Below are 21,260 nucleotides of genomic sequence, written 5' to 3'. Positions count from 1 at the left end.
TAAATACATTATTATTACTATAATAGTTATTCTATATTTTATATTATACTAACTATGTATTATTTTATATAAAATAATTTAGTGTAAAATGAAAAGTTTATTCATAAACATAAACCTTTAATTCCATATAATATTACCTAGGTATAACTCATATTTTTAATTATATTGTTTTTAAAACATTATAAATTCTTTCATAATAATTCCATTATTCCAAGCATAATACAACATATATGATCATTTCTCCATAAATAATTGAATCAGGAAAAGTTTTCCTTACCTTCTAACAGGAAATTTAAAAATCAAATGTATGCCTATATTTGACCAACTTTAGCAAAACGTGTATTTATTTCTTTGATATTTTTTTGTGCCACCTAGCAAGATTCATTCATAAGTGCATTATCACCCATACTGGTGAAGAATAAATAATGGGTATTTTACACACTTCGTTCAGTGCCTCCAAAATTTGATGGAAAAAAGTAGATGTTTGGAAAATGTCGAGATGGATCACGAAATTTCCAGTGCCCAAGGATAACAGGATTCCTGTATTTTTTCGGACATATTGCTAGGAAGTGATATGCTATAATGTGAGAAACAATGAACCATTTATCAACAAAAGATGCTCTTGATAAACGTCACATCCATTTCAAATCATGTAAAGAACTCAGACAATCCTGGACTTACATTTATTTGAGCAAAATTGAAACAGACTTTTATCAGCCCAAGCTGTGTGCAGTTGGCATGTCCCGTTTCGTCTAAACAATACATATTAAAAATAAAGACTCTTATTTCAAATTTATCATCACAAGTCTAATTGTCCTTTAATAAAACACATCTTGCTGAAAGTGAAACACATTCCTGGCCTTGATCCTCTCTTCTATGCTATTCTTTGCTTTGTAAATATCTTCATTTAACGTCTTTTCAGTCTATGATTCTTATTGGGAATGGAGTAAGTTCCTGTGTGCACAGAGACTTACAGATGGGAATGGGCCTCAGACCCTAAACTGTCAGGATTATCCAAGTCACCAAAGCAAAGGAAATGAGCTCATTGATGCAAGGATGGTATCCAGTTATTGGGATGGTTTGCAAGGAAATGGTCATTATTCACAGTTATAACAATGTTTTTATCATACTTGATATCACGTTTTCCTTTACCTATATTCACACTTACTAATATTTTACTTTTAGCAAACATAGGTTCCATCACATGATGTATTGTTTACTGTGTTGATATTTTTGCAATTTTTATATTAAAAAAAGATTAAAACCTCAAGGTGTGAAAACTCAAGTTTAATATATGTTATGTGCAGTCATTCCTAACTCCAGCTTTTCTCAAATTACTGCTAAATCCCAATCATTTTCTGATCTGCAGAAATGTATTGTAGTGCCGTGAATCCATTTCAAGAAATTATTACTTCTACCCAAATAACTTTTCTTACCTTACATAGAATGTCATACTCATGAGGGTGTATTTGTTAAAAAAATTAACCTCACGCATCAGTATCCTTGCTTGACTATCTTCTTTTATAGAACCCACAGATTTGGCTGCTAGGAAGATGGTATTCAATTGGCCTGAAAACTATAAATTAATATGAATTAAATTCATCATCCAGAACATATGAGATTGACATTCCACACCAAAATGTTTGCACATAGTCTCTGGTAACTTCATTTCTGAGGGATATTTTTTGGTCTTGTTAAGTACTACATGCACATAGTGCACTATGCAGACCAATCAATCACACACACATAAAACAAAACAAAAAGTTAAATTTAGTGAAAATTTAAGATAAATATATGGGTAGAAAAGGAGAACTAATACCAATACTCTCCAAACTATTCCACAACATAGAAACAGAAGGAACACAAGCCATTTCATTTGTTGAATTCACAGTTGCACTTATACCTAAACCATACAAAGACCGAACAAAGAAAGAGAACTTCAAACAAATATTCCCTATGAATATCAATGCAAAATATTCAATAATATTCTTGCAAACTGAATTCAACAACATGTCAAAATAATCATCCATCATGATCAAGTAGGCTTCATCTCAATGATGCAGGAATGTTTCAATATATAGAAATCCGTTAATGTAGTCTATAAACTAACTCAAAGAAAAAAATCACATGATCATCTTACTAGATAATGAGAAAGCATTTGACAAAATTCAATGCTCCTTCATGATAAAAGTTTTGGAAAGATGAGCAATTCAAGGTCCTTACCTAAACATAGCAAAAGCAATATACAGCAAACCAGTAGCCAATATTAGGCTAAATGGAGAGAAACATGAAACAATCCCACTAAAATCAAGGACTAGACAAGGCAGCCCACTCTCTCCCTTCCTATTCAATATAGTACTTAAAGTTTTACCCAGAGAAATTAAACAACAAAAACAGATCAAGGCAATACAAGTTGAAAGAGAAGAAGTCAAAATACTACTGTTTGTAGATGATGTGATAGTATACTGAAGTGGCCCCAAAAATTTCAACAGAGAACTTCAACACCAGAGAAAAAGCATCAGCAAATGGATAAATATAAAATTAACTCAGACAAATCAGTAGCTTTCATCTATCTACTCAAAGAATAAACAGGATGAGAAAGAAGTTAGGGAATCAAAACCATTTATTATATTCACAAATAATATAAAATACCTTGGAGTGACTCTAACCATCCAAGTGAAAGATTTATATGACAAGAACTTCAATTCTCTGAAGAAAAAGAAAGTGAAGAAGATCTCAGAAGCTGGAAAGATCGTCCATGCTCATGGATTGGAAGGATTAATATAGTAAATAGTCATCTGTGTGAAAGCAATCTACAGATTCAATGTAATCCCCATTAAAATTCCAACTCAATACTTCATAGAACTAGAAAGAGCAATTTGCAAATTCATTTGGAAAAAAAGAAAACAAACAGGATTTTGAAAATTATCCTCAACAAAGAAAAGAACATCTGTGGGAATTACCGTCATTACACTCAAGGTATATTACAGGGAAATACTGATAAAATTATTTGGTTTTTTTGCAAAGACGGGCAGATAGATCAATGAAGTAGAATTGAAGACCCAGAAATGAACCCATACACGTATGGTCACTTGGTCTTTGACAAAGGGGCTAAAAGCACCCAATGGGAAAATACATCATTTTTCAACAAATTATGCTGGTTGAACTGGAGATCAACATATAGAGGAATGCAAACCAATCCATTTTTATAGCCCTGTACAAAGCTCAAGTCCAAGGGTTTCTAGGACCTCCACATAAAATCTGATACACTTAACCTAATAGAAGAAAATTATGGAATAGCTTCAAATAATGTACACTGGGAAAAATTCCCTGGACAGAACACCAATGGCTTAAACACTAAAATCAAGAATAGACAAATGGGACTTCATAGGATTGCAAAGCTTCTGTTAGGTAAAGGACACTGTCAATAGGAAAAAAAAACTTCAATCAACAGAATGGGAAAATCTTTATCAATCCTACATCCAATAAATGGCTTATTTCCAATATATACAAAAAAGATAAGAAGTTAGACTCCAGAGAATCAAATAAACCTTTTTAAAAATGGGGTACAGTGCTAAACAACGAATTCTCAATTGAGGATTGTCAAAAGTCCTTGAAACACCTAAGGAAATGTTCAACATCATTAGTCATCAGGGCTAAGCAAGTAAAAACAACCATGAGATTCCACCTCACACCAGTCAGAATGGCTAGCATAAAAAACAAAACAAAACAAAACAAAACAAAACAAAACAAACAAAAAAACATGTGACAGAAGATGCTGGTGAGGATGTGGACAAAAAGGAACACTTCTCCATTGTCATTGTTGGTGGGATTTCAAGTTGGTACAAACACTCTGGAAATATATAGTACTAACTGAGGATCCAGCTCTACTACTTATGGGCATATACACAAAATATAATCCATAACAAGGACACATGCTCCACTATGTTCATAGCAGCCTTTTTTATAATAGGATGAAGCTGGAAAGAACAAAGATGTCTTCATAGAGCAGAACAGATACAGAAAATATGGTACATACACACAAAGGAATATTACTTGGCTATTAAAACAATGACTTCATGAAATTCTTAGGCAAATGGATGGAACTTGAAAATGTCATTCAGAGTGAGGCAACTCAATAACAAAAGAACATACATGATATGTACTCCATGATAAATGAATATTTGCCACAAAACTCAGAATACCCAAGATATAATTCCAAGACCACATGAAACTCAAGAAGAAGGAAGACCAATGTGGATGCTTCCCATATACAGCCACCAAACACAAACAATATTGTAGATGCCAAGAAGTGCATGCTGACAGGTACCTGGTATAGCTGTCTCCTGAAATGCTCTGCCAGAACATTACAAATTCAAAGGCAGAAGCTCACAGCCAACCATTGAACTTAGAGCCTGATCCACAATGAATGAGAGGAAGGATTGAAGTAGCTGAAGGAATTTGCAACCCCATAAAAACACGATATCAACAAACAGATTCCCCAGAACTCCCAGGGACAAAACCACCATCCCAAGAGAACATAGGAATGGACCTTAGACTCGACCTGCATATGTAGCAGAGGATGGCCCTGTAGAGCATCAATGGGAGTAGAAACCTTTGGTCCTGAAAGGCTCAATATCCCAGTGTAGGGGAATGACAGGACAGAGTAGTGGAAGGGAATGCATGGGTAGATGAGGGAACACCCTCATAGAAGCAAAGGAATGGGGAGGGTAATATAGTGGGTTTCTGGAAGGGAAATCAGGAAATGGGATAACATTTTAAATGAAAAAATTCAATTAAAAAGATAAATAGATAGATAGATAGATAGATAGATAGATAGAAAAATAAACTATAGCTGTTCAAGAAAGGAAATAGAAATTATTTTATATTGTGATAGAACAACTTAAGTATAATGAGCTAAATCATTTAACTTTGCATAACAAGTGAATTGTTCAAAATTAAAATTGCATTCATAAGATGGTCATATTCATACACTTTACCCAGGGAAAATAAAATTAGGCAATATAAGAATCTGAAATGAAGTAATTATAACGTTAAATTAAAACAAATCATTTTAAGACATGGCACATATTCCAAGTACAATGAACCATACTGACTGTCAATTAAAACTATTAAAACTATAGTAGTTTTACCAGAACAACCTTTCTTCCCACAAAACTCCCTGATAGCCCATCCATGTACCGGTAACGGTTCCTCTGCAGAAGAAACCAAGCAGGCTAGAGGAAGAAGAAGAAGTAGCTTCATCATACTGAATCTTCTTTTTGTATGCAACAGAAGAGCAAAATTTTTCAGCTGCTGGTGAAATGATGGAGTAAAGACTGACAAAGTCTTTTAGTTTTCACAATGTCCCATGAGCTTGCTATTTAAACTTTTTTTTTTAAATTTTGGGAACAGTTTGGCAGACTGAGTGCCAGTATTTATAAATGACTGGCATGTTTCATTTTAAGCCATGGGATTAGAATTCAATGGAGAGTAATATAAATGTCCCTGAATTGTTGACATTCAAAACAGTCATAAGAGCAAGCTGGTTTATTGAAATTTTACCCACAAAAGAGGAACATCTTTGTGAAATGTGCCAAGAACTTTAATATTGACCAGTGTTATTTTATGGTAACATAGGAACAAGAACTTAGTGCTAACTGTTAAATCCAAGATTACTATTAAAATTCCTATACATTGATCATATTGAAATTATTTTCCCAGTCAAGTAAAGTAATTTATTGTTTCTATAAAGTATAATTTGCATACCAATCAGAGCTTCAAGATAGAACTTCAACATTCATTTTGCTCTGAGCACTAAAACACCCATGTATGGAGATAATTTTTTTTGTAATTCTTGCAAAAGAATCATTTCTACTACTTGGAATATATGTGATCCTAAGGCCCATGATTTGAACTTGTTAAACTTTCATGGGTAAGATTTTGTTCCAATCAACTTCCAATCACAACTTTTGTGAGCCTTACCAGTCACCACATTCTCTCCCACTTCTTTTCCCTGTCCTCCTTTCCCTTCCTCTTCCCCTTACCTACTTTCTCTCTCTCTCTCTCTCTCTCTCTCTCTCTCTCTATATATATATATATATATATATATATATATATATATATATATATATATATATATATGTATATATATATGAACCAAGATGTAGCTCTCAGCTACTGCTAAAGAACTACACCTGCTGCTGTGCTCTATGCCAATATTATAGTCGACCAAACCATAAGAAAAACCAAATTATACAGTGCCTTGGACATAGTGTCTCTCTGCAAAAATACAAAAGGGACTAAGAAAGGATGTGAATACCAAAACATAATTAAGAAGAAATTTGAAAAGTCTCATCATAATTCATTGAAGAATTTGCAAATGCCTAAGTTAGAATGTGTTTATTTTTTAATTTTTATTTATTTATTTATTTTTATTGGACATATTTCTTTACTTATATTTCAAATGATATTCCCTTTCCCGGTTTCCGGTCCACAAGCACCTATCTCCTTCCTCTCCCCAGTATGGATATTCCCCACCTCCATCTCCCTTACTACCACACCCCATACTCTTCTGCACTGGGGGTCCAATTTTGACAGGACCAAAGACTTACCCTTCCAGTGGTGCCCCAACAAGGGTATTCTCTGTTACATATGTAGTTGAAGCCTTAGGTCAGTCCGTGTATAAACTTTCCTTAGTGGTTTAGTCCCTGAAAGCTATCGCTTCCATTGTATTCTTAGGGGATTGTAAGCTCCTCCAACTCTTTCAATCCTTCCTCTAATTCCCCACAAGGGGGTCTTGTTCTCAATTCCATGGTTTGCTGCTAGCATGGAACTCTGTATTGGACATGCTCTGAATGTGTCTCTCAGGAGAGATCTATATCTGGTCCCTTTCAGCATGCATTTTTTAGCTTCATCAATCTTATGTAGTTTTGGTGACTGTATATATATATACATACATATATATATGTATATATATATATGGGCCACATGTGGGGCAGTCTCTGATTGGCCATTCCTTCCATCGATGTTCTGAATTCTGCTTCCTTCCATGTACCCTCCTATAGATATTTTTTCCCCTTTTAAGAAAGTGTGGGAGAATCCGCATTTTGGTCATCCTTCTTGAGCTTCCTGTGAAATGCATATTGGATAATTCGAGCTTTTGGGCTAATATCAAATTATCAGTGAGTGCATACCAAGTGTGTTTTTCTGTGATTGGGTTACCTCACTTAGGATGATATTTTCTTTTTCATTCCATTTGCCTATGAATTTCATGAAGACATTGTTTTTGATAGCTGAGTACTATTCCATTGTGTAGATGTATCACATATTGAATCCATTCCTCTTTTGAAGGGCATCTGAATTATCTCCAGGTTCTGGCTATTATAAATAAGGTGGCTATGAACATAGTAGTCCATTTGTCTTTGTTTTATGTTGGAGCATCTTTTGGGTATATGCCTAGCATGGTTGTAGCTGGATCCTGAGGTAGTGGAATGTCCAATTTTCCGCAGAACCTCCAGACTGATGGGCATCTCTTTCTTTAGGTTAGGGATGTTTTCTTCTATAATTTTTATATATTACTGTTCCTATAAGTTGGGAGACTTCACTTTCTCCTCTAACTGTTATCCTTAGGTTTGATCTTCTCATTATGTCCTAGATTTCCTGTATATTTTGGGCTAGGATTTTTTTCCCTTTTACATTATCTTTGACAGTTGTGTCAAAGTTTTCTATGGTATCTTCTGTCCCTGAGATTCTCTCTTCCATCTCTTGCATTCTGTTGATGATGTTTGCATCTATAGTTCCTTATCTCTTCCTTAAGTTTTTTATCTCCGGGGTTGTCTCCCTTGTGTTTTCTTTATTGTTTTGATTTCCATTTTCTATTACTTTACCTGTTTGGTTGTGTTTTCCTCTAATTCATTCTGGGATTTTTGTGTTTCCTCTATAACAGCTTCTACTTGTTTCCTTGTGTTTCCCTGCATTTCCTAAGGGAGTTCTTTATGTCTTTCTTAAAGTCATCCATTATTATCAAAAAATATCATTTTAAATCTAAATCTTGTTTTTCCAGTGTGTTTGAGTATCCAGTATTTTCTTTAGTAGGAGAACTGCACTCTGATCATACCGAGTAGTCTTGTTTCCTGTTGCTTAGGTTCTTTGCTTGCCTCTATCCATTGGGTTGTCTCTGGTGTTTGCTTTTCTTGCTCTTTCTGAGAGTGAATTGACTCTGATGTAGGCCTCTGTGTCAGCACTCCTGTAGAACTATTTTCCTGTTTTCTTTCAGCCTCTTCTGATAACAGTTGCTGTGATTTCAGGTGTGTCGTTGCTCCTAGAGACTGACTTTCAGCTCTGGACATGGGCAGGAATCAAAGTCCTGCCCCTGATTGCTCCTAGGTTCTTGCACCCAAGGGGCACAGTTGGCACTAGGCGATTCTCACTTGTGTCTGGACTGTGGACACGGGGTAGTCTCCTCTGACTTCTCTGGAGTGTCTACACTTCTGAGGGTCCAGCTCTCTCCCACACGGGAGCTGTTTGGCCAGTTCTGTTTGGTCCTGGGCACAGACCAGAAGCTCGTGTATCAGCAACTGACTGTTCCTATATTCCTTTGTCCATGAGCTCTGTGCAGTTTCCCCTGATGTAGATCTTTCCTGAGAGACACAGCCAGAATACGGCAAATACATAGGTGAATGTTATCAGCAAACCACTGAACTGAGAACGGGACCCCCGTTGAAGGAATCAGAGAAAGGACTGTAAGAGCTTGAAGGGGCTTGAGACCCCATATGAACAACAATGCCAACCAGAACTTCCAGGGACTAAGCCAGTACCCAAAGACTATACATGGACTGACCCTGGGCTCCAACTGCATAGGTAGCAATGAATAGTCTAGTAAGAGCACCAGTGGATGGGGAAGCCCTTGGTCTTGCCAAGGCTGGAACCCCAGTGAATGGGATTCATGGTGCGAGGGAGATAATGGGGGTTGGGTTGGGAGGGGAACACCGATATAGAAGGGAATGGGGAGGTGTTAGAAGGATATTGGCATGGAAACCAGGAAAGGGAATAATATTTGAAATGTAAATAAGAAATACCCAATTTAATAAAGGTGGAAAAAATGAATATGTTCTTTAGTGGTTCTTTTTATGTTACACTCCATTGAATTCTAATCCTATGGGTTAAAATAAACAAATGCGAGATATTTGCAAATACTGCCATACAGTCTGCCAAAGTGCTTTTAAAATTAAAAAGTAATAATAATAATATAAATAAAAGTGGACACACTATGCAAACTCTAAAGTTATGTGAGCCCCTTCAGTTCATCATTTCAACAGCAGCTGAATGACTCTGCTCTTCTGCTTCAGAAGAAAGAAAAGGCTGTTAAGATGAAGTTTCTTCTCCGTTCTCTAGCCTGTTTGGGGTTTGCTACTGAGGAACACCAACTGGTACACAGATGGGCTTTTGTGGAGTTACACAGGAAAAAAGGTTGCTTATCACTTTAGACCTGGGGTTCTATGAATATAATGGTTTCCATTTGTTTTTTTATAGTTGTAATATTCCCCGTATCTTATAAAATTATTTCTTGCAGTTGTAAGATCATAATTACTTTGAGTTCCTATATTGCCTAATTTTATATTTCCTGGGTAAAGGGGGTAAAGAAAACATTTACATAGCCATGTTTTTTCCAATTTAGCTTTCATGATTTACCTCATTTTCAAAGTTGAAAGTTAAAGTATATATGCATTAAATATTTCACTATCCTACAGTAATTCGACAAGAATTTTAATAAATGTAATAAAACAAATAAATTTAATATCAGCAGGACAAATACATAGTATGTCATGTTTTGATGAATACATTTCTCTGTTTTAGAGTCATCATACTATGACCTGTCATCTTGCTACATCTCCAAAAGTGAGACTTGATTATTTTTGAAATTTGCCTGTGTGCGTGTGCATGTGTGTGTGTGTGTGTGTGTGTGTGTGTGTGCGCGCGCGCGCGCGTGCCAGTACCTGTGACAAGTTCGTAAATCTGATACTGCAGCAAAAGTGTAGAAATTAGAGGCAAAGTCACCCAACAGGCACAATTTTACCTCCTTCTTCTTTGATCAAGATGTTTTCTCTGAGGAAAAATATTTCTAATGCCTTGGCTTGGAAAGATTTCTCGTCTTCAGCATATGATTTCTTCTTTCTTTTATGCTTTGAATGAATTTAGGATAAGAATTTTATTATAGTTTCCTTAAGATTTATTTTGTTTGTTGATGCTGCTTCATAATAGGAACCTATAATCTATGTTTTAAACTTTCAACTTAATGACATTTTGCATGATATAAAATTATTATCATGTATATATGTATATATATTTCAAGTAAAATGTCACACAATTCAAGATATAAGGAGAAATATACAATAATTCTAATAGCACATTATATATTCAACAAACACTTGTGAAAATATAAAATATTAGTGTTTCTTGAAAATTTGTAAGTTACTTTTTTTAACCATTGTATTTATCACACATTTTGACTAATTTCATTTAATTTTTTTGTATGTGTTGGAGTTTGGTCACAATGGTACACTGTGTATATATAGTACCCACAAGGGCCCTAAGATATCTCTCAAAAATGTTATATGAGATTATGGAAAAATATGTGGCTGCTGGTATTTAGTCCCATATGCTTTGATAAAAATAATTCTGGTAATTTTTAGTTTTCAGGGAAATTTAATATTATCTACTTTGCGGTCAAATTTTGGTACTCAATGGCAGAATATAATCAACCCATGATGCTGATGTATGAGATTAAGCATTTAAACACACACACAGTCCAGTGCATTACATTCTATGTCAGGCAAGTTATTTGGGTAGAAGAAATATTTTGTTGAAATGGGACTCAAGGCATTACCATATATTTCTGGAAATAAGAAGGTGAATGGGTTTAAATAGTAATTAGAGATAGCTAGAATCGACAATAACTGCATGTTAAACATATTAAACTTCATTTCTATCTTGATATTTTATTGTTTGTTCTTTCTATTATTATCATACTCGGCTATCAAAAGCAATTTGACTTCATGAAATTCATAGGCAAATGGATGGAACTAGAGAATATCATCCTGAGTGACATAACCAAAATAAAAATACAAACATGATATACACTCACTCATAAGTGGATATTAGCACAAAAGCTCGAATTTCCCAAGATACAATACATAGATTAAGAAGCCAAACAATCAAAGTGTGGATGCTTCAGTCCTCCTTAAAAGGGAGAATAAAAAAATTCATAAGAGGAGATATGGACACAAAGTTTGGAGCAGAGACTGAAGGAATGGCCATTCAGATCTTGTCCCACTTGCTGGTCTAGAAGCCCAGCCTGAATGCTGACAGTAGCCTCATATAGCTGTCTCTTGAGAGGTTCAACCAGACTGTGACAAATACAGAGGTGACCGCTAGTAGCAAACCATTGAACTAAGAATGGGGTTGTCATTGGAGGAGTTAGAGAAATAGTTGATGAGCTGAAGGGGCTTGCAACCCCATAAGGACAACAAAAACAACCAACCAGAGCTCCCATTACCCAAAGTGTGCACATGGAGAGACCCATAGCTCCAGCTGCATATGTAGCAGAGGATGGACATGTTCTGCACCTATGAGAGGAGAAGCCCTTGGTCCTGCCAAGGCTGAAACCCCCAGTGTAGGCTAAATCAGGGCAGGAATACCGGGAGGGATGGGTGCTTTGGTGGGGGAACACCCTCATAGAAGAAGGGGGCAGATGGATGGGATAGAATGTTTAAGGATGGAAACAGGGAAAGGGGGTAACATTTGAAATGTAAATAAAAATAATTATCTGTAAGTGATTATAATTTTATGTATCCTGTTTAAAAGAGGACAAAATAAAAAAAGACTATTTAAAAGAGAGGTCTAAAATATGAAATGCTAAATTGAAGGTCATAGAAGAGAAATTAGAGGATTCTTTACATAAGAATAAAAAATCTAGTAGGAATCCAGTGTGGTACCTAAAATGACAGCCAAAAAAAAATTAAATCCAACCATTTGGTTTGAACCTGGGCTTGGCCGTGAACCATGGACTCTGGATCTCTACCCACTACACCCAAACCCTGAGGCAGCCTGACCCCCAGGAGTTCTGGCACACCTAGAATTTGTAACTGTCACCATGTGTCTTTTCCTTCAGTCTCTGATCCTTTATATCAAGCATTTCCTTTAGACAGGAAAACCTCTGGGTTCAAATTCTTGAAAATGGGTTGGTGATCCCATCACTCTACTGGGCGCCCTGTGTGGGCCATTCAAGAGTCTAGACTGCAACCAGATGTCTAGGCACAGATATTAACATCTGAATACATAACACAGAATATCACCTCCAACATTAATACCATTAGTCCAATAAAAGGTTTTGTCTATTATTAATGAAATATATACAATAATAAAATTATGAAAAGTAAAATTTGCGTTCACAATGTGCAGTCCATTTTTATTGAGCACTCTTGAAAAAAGTATTATCTAACGTGTCATGGTAAGTTTCAAGTACTGTACTTAAATCTTTCTCTATCAAACTTGCATTATAAACTTAGGATTATATCCTTTGATCTAAAACTATTTCCTCATTCCTAAATGATGTAAGCTTAATTCTGAGACTATTGCTATTTTGACTTTAACCCCATCAAAAAAGTGGGAGGAAATAAATATTACCTAAATATGCAAGAAGTGCAGAGCAAGAACTTTCCAAATCTATAGAAGTGACAGAGATAGCTGACTGCCTAGACAATCCCCCTAAAGTTTTCTAAGTGATGGAATCATTCATCTTCAGCCTTCTGCCAAATGATATGACAGGTTATTTTTATGAGAAGGAACATTGAAATGAGTTTCCTACTTTTTCTTTGCAAAGCTGGGCAGTCGAGTTAAGTATGTCCCACTTGTCCAGATGAACAGAATTCAGTCTGTATATAAAGCAAGAGCAGGTAATTTTGGTTTTGTTGTTTTGTTTAGATTTTTTGCTGTTGTTGTTGTAGTTTTTTTCTCTTTTGTTGTGGTTTTCTTCATTTGTTTTATTTTGTTTGTTTTGCTTATTTTGCCAACCCCCAATTAATATCTTACCACATTTGAACACAACACCAATAGGAGGATCTTAAAAGTTCATCACCATTTTGGCAGTAGAATGGTGGTGTAACCAGGAACAGACACATTAATGACATAAAAAGTCTTTTATTAATAATAATGCTTAACATTACATAGGCTACAGATCCATGAGGTTTCTGAAATCTATCTATCATATCTCTAATTTGCTTCTGTCTAGTTCTCCAATATGAACATAACTATGACACTAAGGAAGCTAGAAAAGTTTTTTTTGTAGTTAGCTAAATTACTATCTAACATAACCAATATGTCTAATTCATTCATTACTACCCTTAATTTCTTTTTATCTAAAATAGTTTGTAAAGAGACTTTCAAAAGACTTAGAATTTAAAATATATTTTTAAGATTGACATATAGGAAAAATAAATTTAAAAAGAGTTGAAACATGTATAGTTAATTGTAGCAAAATACAATCTTAAATTTGGAGCGATATAGAATATCCATACCAAATAAAATATTTGGAATGGTTTTGGCCTAAGAGTAGATTAAATAATCTAACCTTTCACATATCACTTACATATCCTTGCTTTTCTTTTCATCCCACATTTTTCTGATATTATGTAGGAGAGAGAAAGAAAGAACGACCAAAGGAAAAGAGAGAAAGATATCCTTGAATATGAACCACCTTACCTTGTTTCTCCCTTGACATATACCATTAATATTTCACTCAAAAAAGAACAAAATTCTTCCATCTCACTTTTGAGAGGCGACCATCATTCACCTGAAATTGCTTCTTGCTGCCAAGAGTTGGTGTGGGTATGTGGGCATGGGCATAGTTTTCTGTTGAGGACACAAAGAAACTTGGAATGTTACCCCATCTTAAGAAAATGGCATAGATTGCTTTTGGCAAGACAGACATCTTCACTATACTAATCCTACAATTCTATGAGCATGGGAGGTCCCATCTTCTGAGATCTTCAATTTCTTTCTTCAGAGACTTGAACTTCTTGTCATACCGATCTTTCACTTGCTTTGTTAGAGTCACACCGAGGTAGTTTATATTATTTGGGAATATTGTGAAGGGTGTCACTTCCCTAATTTCTTTCTCAGCCAGTTTATCCTTTGAGTAGAGAAAGGTTACTAACTTGTTTGAGTTAATTATATCCTGCCAAACTGCTGAAGTAGTTTATAAGATGTGGGCATTCCCTGGTGGAAGTTTTGGGGTCACATAAGTATACTACCAGATCATCTGCAAATAGTGATATTTCTACTTCTTCCTTTCCAATTTGTATCCACTTTAACCTCTTGTTTTCTGATGGCATTGGCTAGGATTTTGAGTACTTTATTGAATAAGTAGGAAGAGAGTCGGCAGCATAGTTTAGACCTGGATTTTTGTGGGACTGCTTCAAGTTTCTCTCCATTTAATTTGATGTTGACTTCTGGTTTTCTGTATGTTGCTTTTAATATGCTTAGGTATGGCCTTGAATTCTTTTTTTTTATTAACTTGAGTATTTCTTATATACATTTCAAGTGTTATTCCCTTTCCCGGTTTCCGGGCAAAAATCCCCCTCCCCCCTCCCCTTCCATATGGGTGTTCCCCTCCCAACCCTCCCCCCATTGCCGCCCTCCCCCCATAGTCTAGTTCACTGGGGGTTCAGTCTTAGCAGGACCCAGGGCTTCCCCTTCCACTGGTGCTCTTACTAGGATATTCATTGCTACCTATGGGGTCAGAGTCCAGGGTCAGTCCATGTATAGTATTTAGGTAGTGGCTTAGTCCCTGGAAGCTCTGGTTGCTTGGCATTGTTGTACTTTTTGGGTCTCGAGCCCCTTCAAGCTCTTCCAGTTCTTTCTCTGATTCCTTCAACGGGGGACCTATTCTCAGTTCAGTGGTTTGCTGCTGGCATTCGCCTCTGTATTTGCTGTATTCTGGCTGTGTCTCTCAGGAGCGATCTATATCCGGCTACTGTCGGTCTGCACTTCTTTGATTCATCCATCTTATCTAATTGGGTGGCTGTATATGTATGGGCCACATGTGGGGCAGGCTCTGAATAGGTGTTCCTTCAGTCTCTGTTTTAATCTTTGCCTCTCCCTTCCCTGCCAAGGGTATTCTTTTTCCTCATTTAAAGAAGGAGTGAAGCATTCACATTTTGATCATCCGTCTTAAGTTTCGTTTGTTCTAGGGATCTAGGGTAATTCAAGCATTTGGGCTAATAGCCACTTATCAATGAGTGCATACCATGTATGTCTTTCTGTGATTGGGTTAGCTCACTCAGGATGATATTTTCCAGTTCCAACCATTTGCCTACGAATTTCATAAACTCGTTGTTTTTGATAGCTGAGTAATATTCCATTGTGTAGATGTACCACATTTTCTGTATCCATTCCTCTGTTGAAGGGCATCTGGGTTCTTTCCATTTTCTGGCTATTATAAATAAGGCTGCGATGAACATAGTGGAGCACGTGTCTCTTTTATATGTTGAGGCATCTTTTGGGTATATGCCCAAGAGAGGTATAGCTGGATCCTCAGGCAGTTCAATGTCCAATTTTCTGAGGAACCTCCAGACTGATTTCCAGAATGGTTTTACCAGTCTGCAATCCCACCAACAATGGAGGAGTGTTCCTCTTTCTCCACATCCTCGCCAGCATCTGCTGTCACCTGAGTTTTTGATCTTAGCCATTCTCACTGGTATGATGTGAAATCTCAGGGTTGTTTTGATTTGCATTTCCCTTATGACTAAAGATGTTGAACATTTCTTTAGGTGTTTCTCAGCCATTCGGCATTCCTCAGCTGTGAATTCTTTGTTTAGCTCTGAACCCCATTTTTTAATAGGGTTATTTGTTTCCCTGCGGTCTAACTTCTTGAGTTCTTTGTATATTTTGGATATAAGGCCTCTATCTGTTGTAGGATTGGTAAAGATCTTTTCCCAATCTGTTGGTTGCCGTTTTGTCCTAACCACAGTGTCCTTTGCCTTACAGAAGCTTTGCAGTTTTATGAGATCCCATTTGTCGATTCTTGATCTTAGAGCATAAGCCATTGGTGTTTTGTTCAGGAAATTTTTTCCAGTGCCCATGTGTTCCAGATGCTTCCCTAGTTTTTCTTCTATTAGTTTGAGTGTGTCTGGTTTGATGTGGAGGTCCTTGATCCACTTGGACTTAAGCGTTGTACAGGGTGATAAGGATGGATCGATCTGCATTCTTCTACATGTTGCCCTCCAGTTGAACCAGCACCATTTGCTGAAAATGCTATCTTTTTTCCATTGGATGGTTTTGGCTCTTTGTCAAAAATCAAGTGAACATAGGTGTGTGGGTTCATTTCTGGGTCTTCAGTAATATTCCATTGGTCTATCTGTCTGTCTCTGTACCAATACCATGCAGTTTTTATCACTATTGCTCTGTAATACTGCTTGAGTTCAGGGATAGTGATTCCCCCTGAAGTCCTTTTATTGTTGAGGATAGCTTTAGCTATCCTGGGTTTTTTGTTATTCCAGATGAATTTGCAAATTGTTCTGTCTAATTCTTTGAAGAATTGGATTGGTATTTTGATGGGGATTGCATTGAATCTGTAGATTGCTTTTGGTAAAATGGCCATTTTTACTATATTAATCCTGCCAATCCATGAGCATGGGAGATCTTTCCATCTTCTGAGGTCTTCTTCAATTTCTTTCCTCAGTGTCTTGAAGTTCTTATTGTACAGATCTTTTACTTGCTTGGTTAAAGTCACACCGAGGTACTTTATATTATTTGGGTCTATTATGAAGGGTGTAGTTTCCCTAATTTCACTCTCGGCTTGTTTCTCTTTTGTATAGAGGAAGGCAACTGACTTATTTGAGTTAATTTTATACCCAGCCACTTTGCTGAAGTTGTTTATCAGCTTTAGTAGTTCACTGGTGGAACTTTTGGGATCACTTAAATATACTATCATGTCATCTGCAAATAGTGATATTTTGACGTCTTCTTTTCCGATCTGTATCCCCTTGAACTCCTTTTGTTGTCTGATTGCTCTGGCTAGAACTTCAAGAACTATGTTGAATAAGTAGGGAGAGAGTGGGCAGCCTTGTCTAGTCCCTGATTTTAGTGGGATTGCTTCAAGTTTCTCTCCATTTAGTTTAATGTTAGCAGCTGGTTTGCTGTATATGGCTTTTACTATGTTTAGGTATGGGCCTTGAATTCCTATTCTTTCCAGGACTTTTATCATGAAGGGGCGTTGAATTTTGTCAAATGCTTTCTCAGCATCTAATGAAATGATCATGTGGTTCTGTTCTTTCAGTTTGTTTATATAATGGATCACGTTGATGGTTTTCCGTATATTAAACCATCCCTGCATGCCTGGGATGATGCCTACTTGATCATGGTGGATGATTGTTTTGATGTGCTCTTGAATTCGGTTTGCCAGAATTTTATTGAGTATTTTTGCGTCGATATTCATAAGGGAAATTAGTCTGAAGTTCTCTTTCTTTGTTGTGTCTTTGTGTGGTTTAGGTATAAGAGTAATTGTGGCTTCGTAGAAGGAATTAGGTAGTGCTCCATCTGTTTCAATTTTGTGGAATAGTTTGGATAATATTGGTATGAGGTCTTCTATGAAGGTTTGATAGAATTCTGCACTAAACCCGTCTGGACCTGGGCTCTTTTTGGTTGGGAGACCTTTAATGACTGCTTCTATTTCCTTAGGAGTTATGGGGTTGTTTATCTGGTTTATCTGTTCCTGATTTAACCTCGATACCTGGTATCTGTCTAGGAAATTGTCCATTTCCTGAAGATTTTCAAGTTTTATTGAATATAGGTTTTTATAGTAAGATCTGATGATTTTTTGAATTTCCTCTGAATCTGTAGTTATGTCTCCCTTTTCATTTCTGATTTTGTTAATTTGGACGCACTCTATGTGTCCTCTCGTTAGTCTGGCTAAGGGTTTATCTATCTTGTTGATTTTCTCAAAGAACCAACTTTTGGTTCTGTTGATTCTTTCTATGGTCCTTTTTGTTTCTCCTTGGTTGATTTCAGCTCTGAGTTTGATTATTTCCTGCCTTCTACTCCTCCTGGGTGTATTTGCTTCTTTTTGTTCTAGAGCTTTTAGGTGTGCTGTCAAGCTGCTGACATATGCTCTTTCCTGTTTCTTTCTGCAGGCACTCAGCGCTATGAGTTTTCCTATTAGCACAGCTTTCATTGTGTCCCATAAGTTTGGGTATGTTGTATCTTCATTTTCATTAAATTCTAAAAAGTTTTTAATTTCTTTCTTTATTTCTTCCTTGACCAGGTTATCATTGAGTAGAGCATTGTTCAATTTCCACGTATATGTGGGCATTCTTCCCTTATTGTTATGGAAGACCAGTTTTAGGCCGTTGTGGTCCGATACCACGCATGGGATTATTTCTATCTTTCTGTACCTGTTGAGGCCCGTTTTTTGACCAATTATATGGTCAATTTTGGAGAAAGTACCATGAGGAGCTGAGAAGAAGGTATATCCTTTTGCTTTAGGATAGAATGTTCTATAAATATCTGTTAAGTCCGTTTGGCTCATGACTTCTCTTAGTCTGTCGACATCACTGTTTAATTTCTGTTTCCATGATCTGTCCATTGATGAGAGTGGGGTGTTGAAATCTCCTACTATTATTGTGTGAGGTGCAATGTGTGCTTTGAGCTTTAGTAAGGTTTCTTTTACGTATGTAGGTGCCCTTGCATTTGGGGCATAGATATTTAGGATTGAGAGTTCATCTTGGTGGATTTTTCCTTGATGAATATGAAGTGTCCTTCCTTATCTTTTTTGATGACTTTTAGTTGGAAATTGATTTTATTTGATATTAGAATGGCTACTAAAGCTTGCTTCTTCTGACCATTTGCTTGGAAAGTTGTTTTCCAGCCTTTCACTCTGAGGTAGTGCTGTCTTTGTCTCTGATGTGTGTTTCTTGTAGGTAGCAAAATGCAGGGTCCTCATTGCATATACAGTTTGTTAATCTATGTCTTTTTATTGGGGAGTTGAGGCCACTGATGTTGAGAGATATTAAGGAATAGTGATTATTGCTTCCTGTTATATTCATATTTGGATGTGAGGTTATGTTTGTGTGCTTTCATTCTCTTTGTTTTGTTGCCAAGACGATTAGATTCTTGCTTCTTCTAGGGTATAGCTTGCCTCCTTATGTTGGGTTTTACCATTTATTATCCTTTGTAGTGCTGGATTTGTAGAAAGATATTGTGTAAATTTGGTTTTGTCATGGAATATCTTGGTTTCTCCATCAATGTTAATTGAGAGTTTTGCTGGATACAGTAACCTGGGCTGGCATTTGTGTTCTCTTAGGGTCTGTATGACATCAGTCCAGGATCTTCTGGCCTTCATAGTTTCTGGCGAGAAGTCTGGTGTGATTCTGATAGGTCTCCATTTATATGTTACTTGACCTTTTTCCCTTACTGCTTTTAATATTCTTTCTTTATTTTGTGCGTTTGGTGTTTTGACAATTATGTGACGGGAGGTGTTTCTTTTCTGGTCCAATCTATTTGGAGTTCTGTAGGCTTCTTGTATGTCTATGGGTATCTCTTTTTTTAGGTTAGGGAAGTTTTCTTCTATGATTTTGTTGAATATATTTACTGGTCCTTTGAGCTGGGAGTCTTCACTCTCTTCTATACCTATTATCCTTAGGTTTGATCTTCTCATCGAGTCCTGGATTTCCTGTATGTTTTGGACCAGTAGCTTTTTCCGCTTTACATTATCTTTGACAGTTGAGTCAATGATTTCTATGGAATCTTCTGCTCCTGAGATTCTCTCTTCCATCTCTTGTATTCTGTTGGTGAAGCTTGTATCTACAGCTCCTTGTCTCTTCTTTTGGTTTTCTATATCCAGGGTTGTTTCCATGTGTTCTTTCTTGATTGCTTCTATTTCCATTTTTAATTCCTTCAACTGTTTGATTGTGTTTTCCTGGAATTCTTTCAGGGATTTTTGTGTCTCCTCTCTATGGGCTTCTACTTGTTTATTTATGTTTTCCTGGAATTCTTTCAGGGATTTTTGTGTCTCCTCTCTATGGGCTTCTACTTGTTTATTTATGTTTTCCTGGAATTCTTTCAGGGATTTTTGTGTCTCCTCTCTATGGGCTTCTACTTGTTTATTTATTTTTTCCTGGAATTCTTTCAGGGATTTTTGCGATTCTTTCAGGCATTTTTGCGATTCCTCTCTGTAGGCTTCTACTTGTTCTCTAAGGGAGTTCTTCACGTCTTTCTTGAAGTCCTCCAGCATCATGATCAAAAATGATTTTGAAACTAGATCTTGCTTTTCTGGTGTGTTTGGACATTCCATGTTTGTTTTGATGGGAGAATTGGGCTCCGATGGTGCCATGTAGTCTTGGTTTCTGTTGCTTGGGTTCCTGCGCTTGCCTCTCGCCATCAGATTATCTCTAGTGTTACTTTGTTCTGCTATTTCTGACAGTGGCTAGACTGTCCTTTAAGCCTGTGTGTTAGGAGTGCTGTAGACCTGTTTTCCTCTCTTTCAGTCAGTTATGGGGGCAGAGTGTTCTGCTTTCCGGCGTGTAGTTTTTCCTCTCTACAGGTCTTCAGCTGTTCCTGTGGGCCTGTGTCTTGAGTTCACCAGGCAGCTTTCTTGCAGCAGAAAATTTGGTCTTACCTGTGGTCCCGAGGCTCAAGTTCGCTCGAGGGGTGCTGCCCACGGGCTCTCTGCAGCTGCAGCACCCAGGAAGACCTGTGCCGCCGTTTCCGGGAGCTTCAGTGCACCAGGGTTCCAGATGGTCTTTGGCTTTTTCCTCTGGCGTCCGAGATGTGTGTGCAGAGAGAAGTCTCTTCTGGTTTCCCAGGCTTGTCTGCCTCTCTGAAGGTTCAGCTCTCCCTCCCACGGGATTTGGGTGCAGAGAACTGTTTATCCAGTCTGTTTCCCTCAGGTACTGGAGGTGTCTCAGGCAGGGGTCCTGCCGCTCCTGGGCCCTCCCCCACGGGAGCCCAGAGGCCTCATACAGTTTCCTCTTGGGCCAGGGATGTGGGCAGGGGTGAGCAGTGTTGGTGGTCTCTTCCGCTCTGCAGCCTCAGGAGTGCCCACCTGACCAGGCGGTTGGGTCTCTCTCTCACAGGGTCTGGGGGCAGAGAGCTGCTGCGGGCCGGGATCCGCGGGTGTGGAACTTCTGGTAAACACAGAACATGCCCGGTCCTAGAGGAATTCTGCTTCCATGTGTCCCAAGCTCACCAGGCAGCTTTCTTGC

The sequence above is a fragment of the Rattus norvegicus genome, chromosome 4 (assembly GCF_036323735.1).
Source record: "Rattus norvegicus strain BN/NHsdMcwi chromosome 4, GRCr8, whole genome shotgun sequence".
NCBI lineage: Eukaryota > Metazoa > Chordata > Mammalia > Rodentia > Muridae > Rattus > Rattus norvegicus.
This window is presented reverse-complemented; position numbering follows the sequence as displayed.